The sequence below is a fragment of the Lycium barbarum genome, chromosome 2 (genome assembly GCF_019175385.1).
Source record: "Lycium barbarum isolate Lr01 chromosome 2, ASM1917538v2, whole genome shotgun sequence".
NCBI lineage: Eukaryota > Viridiplantae > Streptophyta > Magnoliopsida > Solanales > Solanaceae > Lycium > Lycium barbarum.
Window position 1 is genome coordinate 136,925,912 of NC_083338.1, and position 15,176 is coordinate 136,941,087.

The 15,176-nt window shown below is 34.7% G+C and overlaps 1 long non-coding RNA gene across 1 annotated transcript; it reads left to right on the forward strand.

Annotated features, from left to right (window-relative positions):
- The first annotated feature begins 211 nt into the window (after window positions 1-211).
- LOC132622763 (uncharacterized) lies at window positions 212-3,190 on the forward strand. Its single transcript, XR_009575991.1, has 3 exons — window positions 212-476; window positions 1,423-1,473; window positions 2,928-3,190. It is a non-coding gene; the product is annotated as an uncharacterized LOC132622763 (long non-coding RNA).
- Window positions 3,191-15,176: the final 11,986 nt, after the last annotated feature.

Here is a 15,176-nt window from a genome sequence, read left to right on the forward strand (position 1 = left end):
CATAGGTCGTGGGTTCTCAGGTGACGTCGGTGCAAGGAGATATGGACGTTTTAAGGTCGAAAGGTCAGTGGGCTAGGCCCAACTCGGGATCAACCGAGTTGGCCCAAAAAAAAAAATGAAGAGAAAAATCAGGCCCAATAGGGGCCATCCGGCCATGGTCCATAAAAGAGGACCCAAGTCCATGGGTTTTAATTATTTTCCATGTGACAAATTAAATATAAAGGGAGTCTTAGTCATGGAACTTTCAAGAGAAATTTAGAAGGTGAAAAACAAAGCAAAGAAGAGCAAATTAAAAGGGCCATACGGCCAAGCTCTTGAAAAATTGACCCTTTGAAATCTTTCTCCAAAAATTATTTTCTTGTGGTATTTCTACTAATTCAAGGGTCCTTTACAACTTGGTGTAATTATTTTGGAAGAAAGAGCACTTGTTTCTTCAAGTTGACAACTTGGTCAAGTGAAAAAGATTGTAGAAAAAGGTAAGAATTAATCCCTTTTTATTATGTTATGAAGGTTGGTTTATGTTGTAGTATGTAGAAATGAGTAGAATTTATGGAAATATGGAAGTTTACAAAGTGGGTGTGCATATATGTAAGTGGACATATATGTATATTGTTGTATAAATAGTATGAGTTGAATTTTATGTTGTATTCTAGTTGTGGTTATGGTGAAATTTATATTGGAAATGGAAGAAAATGGTTCAAGTTGGCATGAAAAATTATTGGAAATAGTTATAGGAAATTATGTGATTTTAATGAAGTTTTTATGTAATTATAGAAGTGGAGTTTTAAATGTGAATTGTTATGTTAGTTGGTGAATTTGGAAGGATAATAGTTCATATTGGCATGAAAGATTGGTTGTTAAGTGGTTATGAGAAGTTTTGTGATTTTATGGTAGATTTATGTAATTATGAAAATGAAATTATTAAGGTGCAAATTATGATTATGGTTGATGAAATTGGAAGATGGAAATATGTTATGAATATGTAGATTGAAGATTAGAAGTTTTGGATGGATTATGGTTTTGGTGGAAAGTTTGTATATTTTGTATATCTTGTGAATATTTGGTAGAAACGATATGAAATGCTTCCGAATTATATTGTAATGATCTTGATTAGTAATGAATGTAAAAACATTGAGATTGGTTTTGGAAATGTGAAGTTGGAATGAACGCTATTGCATTATGTTGGAAAGAAGACTAGTTGTGTTATATTGTGTTTTGTAGTCATGGTTGTTGTCATTGTGTTGATAGTTTGGCCGGGTTGAATTCCCGGATTGTTGTTGATAAAAAAATTGGCTAAGTTGAATTTTGGGGATGGTGTATTTATAGGGGAGATGCTGCCCAAATTTTTGTAGACAAGTATTGGTTAAGATTGAAATCTTAAAGCCTTACAATTAACATTTGGTAATTGTGACCAAATTGTAGATTTTGGCGAACTTGAAACTTGATTTTGGAGACGTGTATGAATCGGAAAAGGTATGTAAGGCTTCACCCTTCCTTCTATGGCATGTCTTAAACGTAATAAGTTGGATACGAGCCTCGGGGACAACTCTATTCTCCGAAATCCGCACCCAAAGTTTCCCCTTTTTCATTCAGTAGAATTGAATTAAATATTGTATGAAATGTTGAAAAATTGCCTAAACATCTAGAACTTGCACAAATAAGACCCGACTACCTTAAAACCCACACAAGTGACGTCATGAAATATAATGTACGTAAATTTGGTACGCCGCCTCATTTGACCCGAGGTGGGCCCATTGTTCCCGGATTTTTCCCTATTGCTCCGTTTGACTTATTTTGGAGTAGAATCCAAAGGAAACTTTTGATCCTCGTTCCGATTATCAAACGATAAGTACTGTACCATTCTAATGGAAATATGTATATTTATATAAAATATGTATATGTATATAAGATATGTAAAAGTATATAAGACATGTATATGTATATAAGATATATATATATATGTTTATAAAATATGTACATGATATATGTATATGTATACGATGAAAGATCCAGAGCGCTATAGACGCTGATAAATGTACGTGATACACGTATATGTATATGATAAAAGATCCAGAGCGCTATAGTCGCTGATATACGTATATGTATATGATAAAAGATTCAGAGCGCTATAGACGCTGATATATGTACATGATGTATGCATATGTATACGGGGAAGATGGGAATAAGGGCAGAGCGTTATACACGCATATCCACCTGATCAGTTGGCATTACATAACATGATATCGTCCCGGACGCGGGATGCCCGGACGCGGGATGTGTATTTATGGCTAAATGGATCAGCTGCCGACGCCTCGGCAATATGACATGTTCTATTTTTATATATATATGAACAAGAAAAGATTTTCAACGGAAAGCTAAGCTATGATATGATATGCTATGATACGCTATGCCATGATATGATACGCTACGACAAGCTATGCTATGATATGATAAGCTATGCTATGATATGACAAGTTACGCTATGGCATGATACACTATGACACACTATACTATGACATTGACATGATATAACACGATACGACATGCTGTAGTAAGACATGACATTACACGATATAATATGCCATGATAAGACACGATAGGATACGACCTGATATGCCACGATAGGATACGATAGGGCACGATAGGACACGATACGACAAGATACGACATAATATAAGTTCTATTTTCTACGTTCATGGAGGGGAAACGTTTTTAAAAGGGAAAGACAAGCCATGCATGATAGCCGCCCAAAAAGGGGCCTTCCTATGTACAGGTTACTTTCTTGCCTCGTTATATGTCCTGTGACTCCATGATATTATTAATCGCACTCTATGTTATTGCTTGCATTGTCTTCCATGCCTTACATACTCGGTACACTATTCGTACTGACGTCCCTTCTTGTGGACGCTGCGTTTCATGCCGCGCAGGTCAGCAGACAGGTGGACGTGATCCTTAGAAGCTCTACCAGCCGCACTTGACAGCACTCCAGTTGTTCCGGAGCCTCACTCCAGCGGTACTATTTTATGCATATACATTCGGGCTTGGTAGCACCCCGGCCCTTTCTATGTATAAGTGTACTATGTCTAGAGGCTCGTAGACCTATGTACAGTCAGATGTTTTGTACTTTTGTGGTCCTCGTCGTTGTATAATGTGCTAGCAAAGTTTATAAGTCCATGTCTACAATTATGCCATTAATGTTAGCGTTAAGCAACAGAAAAAAAAAGATACGGTATAGTCTATACGGCCCACCTAGTAGTAAAAGTACGATACGAGATAAGGGGTGCTCGGTACAATTATCGGGTACCCGTCGCGGCCCCTAGTTGGGTTATAGAAAAATTGAAAAGTAAATCTAATTAAATAAAGTCTACATTTTAGTTCTGAGGTTATAGAAATATTATAACTTAATAATTCTAACTTTGAAAAGCACAATCTCATTCAATTCTAAAAATTGAAAAGTAAATCTGGAGAAATAAAGTCTACATTTTAGTATTGAGGTTATAGAAATACTATAACTTAACAATTCTAACTTTGAAAAGCGCAATCTCAACCAATTCTAATTTGAAATGATCAATAACAATTCTAATAACTTATGGATTCTAACAAAAAGCACAATCCAACAAAAAAAAAAAAAAACTAGTCAAATAATTAAAGTATACATTTTTGCACATATTCAACATCAATAATATTACAAAGAATGATAACTAAGCTAACACAAATACATTGACAAAGAACATGAAATATAGCACAATCTCAAGCAAAAAAAAATGACAACTAAACTAGTCAAATAAAGTTTACATTTTTTTCACAAATTCAACATTAATAACATTGCAAATGATGTTTAACAAAGCTAAATAGACTAACATTAGGCCTAAAATCTACAAATAAAACTAAAATTAAAAGAATTTTAAAAGCCCTAATTTAAAAGAAACTAACCTCAATTTATTAAGTTAAAAACGGGTCTGGGGTAGGTGGGGGCGGGTTGCGCAGGCGGTGGGGCTGGGTGGAGGGGAGGGGGGCGGCAGGTAGGGTTTTAGGGAAATGGGGAGTTTTATTTGGGAAGAGTAGAAGAAATGGGAATAAAACCCGTCTGGCCATTTTGTTAAAAAAAAAACCGACGGACAAAACTGACCCTGTCCGTCGGTTTTTTCCGCCTGTTGACCAGATTTTGACCCCCCCAAAAAAAAAGAACCGACACTGTCCTTCGGTTTCTTAAAAAAATTGTTTATTATTTTTTTAAAAAACAAAATGAATTGAAAATTATTTAAAATACTTTTAAAAATAAAACCGACGTCATCCGTCGGTTTTATATTAATTATTATTATTTTTTAATAAAATCGACGTGGGACGTCGATTTTTTTGGCGGAAAATATATTTTCAAAATTCTGCCAAAAAAACCGACGTCGTCCGTCGGTTTTCTAATTAAAAAAAAATAGAAATGCAAAAAACCGACGCAGTGAGTCGGTTTTCCGTCGGTTTTTCAAATCGACGCACTATTTTTTGTCCGTCGATTTTTTTTGCAATTTTTTAGTAGTGATCTCTAGCAAACTTGAAAGAAGAATACAAGTAGGGTTACGTTCATCGCGTGTTTTGTCGTGTAAAGCACATATATGTCTAATTTTGAGATCTTTTTCTTGCAAACACAAGTGATTATTGTATCTTTGAATACAATGACAGGAGAGTCGCTCCATTTTATTGAAATGACTATACCAATTTGCCTAGCTTTCCTCGAAGTTTTCTGGGCCCTTTAATTTGCTCGACTTGTCTAGAAAAATGCTTTGCTTTTTCCAAATTTTGAACGAGCACAAATTAAATTTTGGCCAAAAAAAAAAAAAGGAAAAGGACCATGCTTTAATTTCGAGTTGCTGAAGATTTAATAAACGGAAAAGGGCCAAATATACCCTTGTACTTTTGGAAAATGGTCAAACATACCCTTCGTTATACTTTGGGTCCAAACATACCCCCGCCGTTATACTTTAGGGCCAAATATACCCTTCGTTATATTTTGGTCCAAATATACCCCTCATTTTAACGGAGTGACACGTGTCATCGTTCTATTGGTCTATTTAAATCATCTCCTAATTAATTAAAATTCAACTCATAACTTGATATCTAGTTAGAAGACCCATACCCCTACCCCGTATCAATTCTGAGAAATCATAACTGGAAATTATATCAATCTGCTGATCAAAGGGTGAATTCTCAGGTTTAACTGAAATTAATGACGGAAGTGAGTACTTTGACTTATCAACATTCGACACTTTAGTAAATCAATTAATCATGTGATTATTCTCAAAAACACTTGGATTTAGGACCATATTGTCCGATGAATTATTCGATGGAATTAAAATGGAATTAATGGTGGAGGAGTATTTAGGACTTGAATTTTCTTTTGAATAAGATGGATTTTTGCCATTTCAGTCAATTCTGCTCTTAACCTAAGAGCATATTCAACAGGGTTCATCTAATTAGAAGAAAATTTGGGAGAGTGATTTCACTTCTACAACTAAGATCAGTACTATTTGAGAGAGTGAATTGACTAGTTAACATCTCTGAATCATGTTGTTGATGTTCTTCTTAGCTAACCATGGAGGAATCTGAAGGAGGAGGGAGCAAGCTTTCATTTTAATTGGATATCGTGGATATGGGTCTTCTAATTTGATTTTTGGGTTATGGGTTTGAATTTTAATTAATTAGGGGATGATTTAAATAGACCAATAAAATTATGGCACGTGTCTCTCCGTTAAATGAGGGGTATAGTTGAACCCATTTGACCCTTTTTCGATAGTACAGGGGTATATTTGGCCCTTTTCCGTTTAATAAATCATTAGTGGCTTAATTAAATATGTACTCCGTGTCTTATTTGGGAACTCCATTGTTGTGGTGTGGGATCCTACTGCTCAATTCGTACATATGTGCTAAATCGTGACTTGTTCTTTTTGTCTACGGCTCTTCTAGTCAACCCAAAAAAGATTTTCAATACTGAATATTTTTCAATAAATGATTCTTTTCTTTGATGTAATTTTGTAGCAGCTAAGTGGGACCGAAAAAGATTTTGGAATTTTTTTCAGAGATTGAAGATTATTAGGTGTTAGACATGAATTTGGTGACATTTGAAAAAAAAAAATCTATTTGAAGTTAAGTTAAGAGTATTTGAAAATTGAAGTTGTATTTGAATATGCATGTCACTTGAGAAAATATTAAAATACTTGAAAAAGTAGTTAGAATCAGTTTTCAAACTTGAAAATCTCAATTTTAAATTAATTCAAATTCAAGTTTGAGTAAAAGATTGACTACATTATATAACCAAACAGTTCTTAAGTAAAATAAAATAATTGTATGTCCAAACGGATAAATCTTGTTCTTTTTTTTTTTTTTTTTTAAAATACAGAAAAAGGTCTTCTTTTGAAAATTTGAAGCAAACTGTTTTAAGAACCACAATCTAATTTGAGACCTACGCAGCGCGAATCAAAATATAATCGGGCTTCAATGCTGATACCAGGTGGTAAACCCAAAAAAAAAAAAAAAAAAAAGACCCCCATAAAAACTCTTACATCTATGATTGTACAATAACTGTCACTTAAGTACTGTGTTTTTTTTATTGTACCATTTTTACTGTACTAACCTTGGTATCTTTCAGTTTAAAGAATCTCTATGTTACACATTGATTCCGAGACATGATCATGAAAACTGATAAGGGATTCTATGTGCTTTTGCAAGAAAAGAATTGTTTGGTCATCAAATTGTCATAGAGAATCTAGGCTGGTTTTTAAATTTAAACTAAATCCTGCATATGCCACTCTTCTTAAGTGACAAATGACAATTTTTTCCATCCATTGACTTAAAAAAATGAATGACACAAATCAGAGAATAATTTCATTACGAAAAAGGGAATTTTTGGAAAAGGGAGTCTGAAATGGACAAGGAAACAGGTAAAAAAGAGAAAGGCAAATTCCTCAAAAAAGAATCCAACCGTTGAATTATCTTAATACGTTACGGAATCGTCGTTTTATTCTATCAAAAAGCATATATACACTACGTTCATTATTTTTCGTGTAGAACCTAGCTAGTCCACGATCACATTTTAAATACCTTGTTTCTGTTGGGAAATTCTCCACGGGAAAAAAAGATAAGAAAAACAGAAGAAAGGAACAAAACATCTTTTTACTACTTTATTAGAAGCACGAGTTGGGTCCTTCTTCGTCCTCCATTGATGGGCCCCATATTAGAAGCACGAGTTAGGTCCTTCTTCGTCGTCCGTTGATAGGCCCCATTAAAATAAAAATAAAAAATTGGGCCCCATATTAAATAGGCCCTAAAAAAAAATTATGAATCCCATATATATTAAACAACAACTAATATTTTTAAAAATTTATGGGCCCCAAATTAAATACCAACAGTATTATAAAAAAAAAAAAGTGGAACCCACCACATCCAAACTCACGTGAAAAAAAAAAGTGGACCCCATATTAACAAAATCAAACAATATTAAAAAAAAAACAATGTTAAATAAAATTATGAGCACATATTAAACATCAACCAGTATTCAAAAAAAAAAAAAAAGTGAAACCCACCACATCCAAAAATAGAATTGTAAAAAAAAAATTGTGGACCCCATATATATTAAAGAACAACTAATATTTTAAGAAAAATTATGCGCCCCATATTAAACACCAATCAGTATTAAAAAAAAAAAGTGGAACCCATATTAACAAAATCAAGCAATATTAAAAAAAAAAGTGAATCCCATATTAAAAAAACAAACAATGTTAAAAAATAATTGTGGGACCCATATTAAACACCAACCAGTATTAAAAAAAAAAAATGGACCCCATATTAACAGAATCAGGCAAAAAAATTGTGGACCCCATATATATTAAATAACAACTAATATTAAAAAAAGAAATTATGGGCCCCATATTAAACACCAACCAGTATTAAAAAAAAAGTGGACCCCATATTAATAAAATCAAGCAATATTAAAAAAAAAGTGAATCTCATATTAAAAAAACAAACAATGTTAAAAAAACTTTTGGGCGCATATTAAACAGGCCCATAAAAAATAATTGTGGACCACATATATATTAAACAATAACTAATATTTTAAAAATATTGTGGGCCCTATATTAAACACCAACCAATATTAAAAAAAAAAAAAAAAAGTGGAACACACCACATCCAAACTCACGGGAAAAAAAGTGGACCCCATATTAACAAATCAAGCAATATTAAAAAGAAAAGTGAATCCCATATTAAAAAAATAAATAATGTTAAAAAAATATTATGGGCCCATATTAAACACCAACCAGTATTAAAAAAAAAAAATGGAACCCACCACATCCAAACTCACGGGAAAAAAAAGTGGACTACATATTAACAGAATCAGGCAAAAAAAATTGTGCGCCCCATATATATTAAACAACAACTAATATTAAAAAAAAATTGGGCCCCATATTAAACACCAACCAGTATTAAAAGAAAAAAAAAAGTGGAACCCACCACATCCAAACTCACGGGAAAAAAAAAGTGGACCCCATATTAACAAAATCAAGCAATATTAATAAAAAAAAAAATGAACCCCATATTAAAAAAAACAAACAATGTTAAAAAAAAAATCTTAGAAAATCAAACAATTAAATCAATAATGATGGACTCATTGCCACATGCGTATTAACCCATTAGTAGGAGCAAATGAAATTATTGTACAGCAACATACTTAAAATACTTATATATTAAAATAAGATAGAATTTAATTACTTTTTCATTTTTTTCCTTAGTCTAATAAATGTGAAAAGAGATTAATATCAAATGGAGATCAAATAATGAATAAGATAAATTAGTCAAATTATAATTCTAATTCACGTTTCCTTAAAAAACTATGCAAAAGACAACATGACAAGTAAAATAAGTTAAACCGAGAATATTTATCAAAAATTAAAAAATAGCATTTCTTCGTTTAAATAGAAAGTTAATTTCTACTTTGTTTCTTTTCAAACATGTAAAATAAATTTAATAATTTGAATTAGAATTATCCAAATCAAAATTTGATAAAAAATAATAAGTATTTTACATTTTTAAATTAATCGAATTAAAATTGAAAGGATCAACTGATGCTTAAATATTCTTATTATTTTATCTCAAACAGAGGAAAATAGTTTTCTTTTAAACAAGTCTTCTGTTTTAAAAAGTATTAATAAATTTTCGTTGCAAACACAAATAAAATAAAGTTTTAGATACAGAGCACAAACTACAATGTTAAATTAACCGTATTTTGAACATAGTGTTTATATATATATATATATATATATATATATATTATCACTATGTAAACACGACTAAATATACATAGATACACTATAATACGAAGTGTTGGGCCCGTGCGCAGCACGGGCATAAGCCATCGAGCAGAGATAATGAAAGGTTGGTGAACGACAATCAGATTCAAACTTTTAACTTAAATAATTAAATACTTTTAAAATTATGAGTTCTGACTTAATATATTTTGAAAATTCTAATTATTTTTTCACATTATACCAATAATTTGCATAAAATATTTAATTCGGATGATTTTTTGTCGAAAAGCTGCATCTGCCACTAGTTAAATCCAATTAACAAATTGGCCCCAATTGTTGGGGAAAGGTTACCAGTTACTACAAGTCACAACTCACCAGAACATGCTTTAAACACCCAATTAAAAGTTTGGTTTTTAATTAATTGTGCATGGTTGTTCCTTAGCGAGTCCGGAACGAAAGTGACCCCAAAAAAAACATTTTGAATCAAAATACCCCAACAACATAAAAAGGCTACAAAAGTACCTTTAGCGCAGTAAAATACTGCGCTATATGACCCAACATTTTCCAAAAATAGCCTCTTATTACATTTTCACTCCTTTTTACGTAGTTTAGCCTTATAATCATGCTTTGAGACTCCGAAACTTCAATATTTTATATAGAACCCTACTTATATTTGTACAATTAATAAGATAGGCTCAATACATCAAGAATACGCAAAACTTTGGATTGTCGTTTTAGTGGTTGAAAAGTGCTCGAAGTCCTTTTTTGTTTGAAGACTTGTAGTCATTAGCTTTACGTTATTTATCTTTTAGGGTTTCGTCTTATTTTTAAATTAATGCTTAACTTTATTTCGAATGTTTTACGTTTTTTTTTTTAATTATCAATTTAGGATGTGAAACTATAAACAATAATAAAGACTAAGATAATATTTATAAATATGCAAAAAATATACAATATTTACGATAAACTGTACAACACTAATGTATATACACAATCGAGGATGGGTCCCACATGTAGTATGCCGGAGACTATCCCTAGGCCTAAGGCTCATACCATCTCCACCGCCCTCGCCATCGTCTCCATCGCTCTTTTTCCTCTTAATAACCAGGCGCGCCAAGTCATAACCATCTCCTCTTCCCCTGGCCCGTGCGCCCTTGACTAGAATGTACTTCTTCTTGGGATCTGGTCCCGCTAGCACGAGCAGAACCTCATCATGACCTGGGTTTGGAAATTCGAACTCTTTCTCGTCGGGTGTCGCCACCGCAGGCGCCAAAGGATGAACCTGAAAAGTATATAAATATTAGTACTATTTCTTATTTATATTGAATACATTAACGTTTGTTGAATAATCAAACCTGTGTGTCAACGGGCGCCTGAGTAGGCTCCTGAGATGAGTCTGTAGGCTCCTGAGATGGGTCTGGTGGTGAATATGAGGTACTCTCCTGGACGAGATGTTGTTCGAAGTCTAAGTAAAGGTTATAAAAATTAAATAAATATTTACCTTATATTGAATAAAATTAATTTTAAGTAAAAATCTTACATGCGCCTCGGTAGTCTCATGAGAAGACATCTCTGCCTCGACAGGCTGATGAGAATGCTCTTGAATGGGTCGCTCCTGTGGACCCACTAGCGCCGATTCCTAAAATATGAAAAAAAAAAAAACGAAATAATAAGTAACATACATATTTAAAATAAGTACTTTAAATAATCAAATATGTATATTAAATATTGACCTTATATTAAATAAAACAAATTTTAATAAATAGCTTACTCGTGGCTCGACAGTCACATGACAAGACACCACTGGCTCGGCAGACCCATGAGTAAACGCCTGAGTGGGTGGCTCTGGTTGACCCGCTGGCGCCGAATCCTAAAATATAAAATATTACTAAATAATGAGTAACATATATATTTAAAATAAATAATTTAAATGAACAAATAAGTATTTTAAATACTAACCGGGATCAAAAACTCATCGAAGTCAAGAATCTCGGCTCCCTCAAAATTCCTCACAGGCCGCTCACCAGCTAATGAAGCGGGTAACGCCGCCCAATCAACGTTATCACGCTCCTCCATGTATGCGTTCTGGCTCGGCTGTGATGAAGACACAGGTATCTCAGCAAGTAAGAGCGTCGGCGTAAACGTAGGTGAGTCCCCAGTTGAGCTGCCACCGGCCTGGAACGGCTGCGGATGGACTAGACCGGGAACGCCCTCTGGAATGGGATCGGCCTCATCTGCCTCATCTACCAAATAGTGTCCTCAACCACCAGGTCCTCTAGCAGCAGCACCGCGTCCTCTACGTGCACGACATCCTCTGCCAGCACGACTTCCTCCTCTGGGGAGCACCTAGTCCTCCTCCTGGCGCTGCCTGATACTCAGCCTCCGGAACAGGTTCCTCCGTGCGCCTAATCTCTCCTGCCTGCCGGATACCATCCTCGGATATCCGTACCATCTCCGACGCAAGCCCCGCAAGCCCAGGGTAAGGCATATGCTTTAACCCCCAAGATTCGTAAACGCTGTACGGCCACCAGCTGCATTTGTGTTCAACAGTTAAAAAAAAAGTTATTTTTTAAAACGTAACAATTAATGCAATTAAATAAATCTAAATACGATAAACTTACCAATGCCTCGTACTGCCCCGCGAGTGCTGAGTATCCTACATCCCTAGGGGGACGCAAAGCTGGGTTGCCGATCAATCGGCTTGTGATCTGATGATACCAGCGCATGTAATCCTCAATAAGAGTCAAATGGCCGACCACCGCTAAAGTGCCTAACCTGTTCTCCCAATGGTGGAGCTGGACATCCATAAAAGACAGAAAATCATCATCAACGGCAGCCCGATCGTCCCGCTGGTAGTGTCGGAGCTCATGACTGACATCTAGGGGGTATACTCTGTGTATGCCCAAACTGTCGTAAGACACGCTCGAGCATGTGGTCCTCTAAGATGTCCAGGTGTATCAATGGACTCCATGACCTCCAAACCCCCTGACCTGTCCTGCAAAAGGCCGGCAAACCATCTAATATAGTAGCGTACGACGTCCATATAAATAACTGCATAACATATAAATACAAATCAGTGATCACCAAGTAAAAAATATGTTTAATTAAATTAATAATGTAAAGTTAAATAGTTTTACCGCATCGTCTGTCATGTGATCAAGCTGGTCCCGGAATGGAAGAATACTGTGGTGTGTATCCACATCCCGGTCAAAACCCGCTGTCCATCTCCTCGCATAGGGCATGTCAATCTCGATGTGATTCCTAGGTACAGGCTGAAAAGGCAGCATCCTCTCCTACGCCCATAACTGTAAGCAATATTAGAAAATACAATTTTTAAGTCATTATTTCGAGAGGTTTGTCTACATTAAAGGAACACACACTTAAAATATTACCTGGAGAAGAGAAAAAAATCCACACACATCTCTGACAACACCAATAGACGCTCGGCACAGGCATCTGTAAAGATACGCCAAAACAGCACCGGCCCAGCTGTAGTCTCCCAAGCGGTTCAGATGCTCCAAGAAAACCAAATAACGTAAACTGACAAAGGCACCCGATGAGTTCGAGAACAAGATGCCCCCGAATATAATAAGCAGGTAAAAACGGGCATGACGATCAACATCGTCCTGCGGGGTGCCGTCCACAATCGGATCCAGACCCTCCAAATAAGTGCAGAGTGCACTAAGCTGAACCCGACTCTGTCTCGATATCTGGGCCGCGGCATCAGGCATGAAGTGGGTGAGCCTAGTCAACTCTGTCGCCCACGTCTGACCATGAGGAGGCTCGTACCGAGTGTATAATGGCTCTCCATCTACCTGCAATCTAAAGAGGACCTCCACATCCTAAAGTGTAATCGTGACCTCACCAGTGCGAAGATGGAAGGTATGTGTCTCTGGCCTCCACCGCTCAACCATGGCCGTGATGAGTGCCCAATCATGTTGTACCCGACCAACGGACACGCAACGATAGATGCCGCCTCGAAATAATATCTCCAAGACGCGAGGGTGTGGGGGGTGCTCGCGTAAAAGAGTCCACGCTCTCTGCAGCCTACAGGGATGGAGCCTAGTAGATATCCCTATAACACCGGCCCATAATAACTCTGACCTATGATTGCCTTGCAAAGACAATACTGATCTATCAAAGACAATACTGATCTATCAACGGGCCCCCGGTGATCATCGGGTCCCGAGTGATCATCGTGCCCAGGGGGAACATTCGGATCCATGAAAGAGTCCGGTTTGTACAAACTAATTTAGTCATTATTCTTGAAATGAAAGATAAATTATATTAACTAATTAATAATTTATAGGGAATATGTGAATTATGTAGTATTATATCTTGTGAATAATTAACATGGGATATGCAGTAAATTTAATATGTGATAGTAAGGACACATATGTGATGGCAAAGACTTTTAAGTTAATTACTTTTGAATTATGTGATGGCAAAGACTTTTAAGTTAATTAGTTTGGGAATCGAAATTGAGCAGTAATATTTGTTTAGAACTCTATTTTGAATATGTGATATATTTTTAGTTGACCAAATAGCCAACACAACTACGATAACATTAGACTAAAAGAGTATATTTGTCGACCATATATTTTCCTACAAACTTTATATTTTTTTCGTTAACTTATGTATTTATGAAAAGAAGAACTTTAACTATTCTTTTTTAGATAATCTTTTTTTATTTAACATATCTATTCATGCTTTTAAAATAAAATAGATTAACAATTCATAATCATTTACAACTTGTTTGGATGGTTGTTACCTATTGTATTATATTATGTCGTTAGTTTAAATACAATGTTTGCTTTGAATTTTACTTTAATTTTATTGTATCGTATCGTTAAATCAATCGTTACGTAACGACGAAAGGTCCTATTTTATGTAACCACTTATTTGGTCCTATACAATACAACACAATACGATACATTATGAAACAATACATAACAATCATCCAAACAAAGTGTTAACAAAACAATAATTCATTACCGATCAACTTCTTTCAATTCATAAATAATATTTAACAACTAATTAATTCATAATCAATATTTAACAAATAATCAATTAACAAAATAATAATTCATTAACAATTAACAAATTAACAACTCATAAACATATAACAAATTAACAATTCATAAACATTTTACAAATTAACAATTCATAAACATTTAACAAATAATGAATTAAACAAAAAAAAAAAAATCGGAACGGTGGCAAAAGCCACTGCCTAGTCCGAACAAGAACATTTTTTTTTTTGGAAAATAGCAAGGATTAAATGTTAAAATGCTTAGAATATAATGTATATAACAAAATAATAACAAAAGTTCAGAGTAGAAAATCTTAATCGAAGATTTTTTGTAGAGTTATTTTAATCGAGTTGTACGCCGCTTTTTCTCAAAATTAGAACTTAGAATGTTGCTCGTTGACTTGAATATACAGAGAATCTAAACTTTCCTGACGAAATTTAATAGAAAATGACATTTTTGGATGTGGGGACCACCTTGGTATCGCCTCCAATGGCATTTTTCAATTTTTTTTTGCCACTGAAAGGACCAGTGGTGGAACCGACGGGATATATGTTGGGTCATATAGCGCAGTATTTTACTGCGCTATAGGTGAGAGAAAAATTGCTTTAGCGCAGTAAAATACTGCACTAAAGCACTTAACGGGACCGTTACGGTTAAGTGCTTTAGCGCAATATTTTACTACGCTAAAAATACTTTTACAACTTTTTTTGTTGAGATATTTTGATTTAAAATAATTTGTTTTGGGTCATTTTGGTTCCGGATTCTTCCTTAGCTAAGCTAGCCAGCTTGCGCAGGTACCCTTCACGTTTGACCACTTTACTGTTGACGCGTGAAATGCTGCAGGTTTCTATTA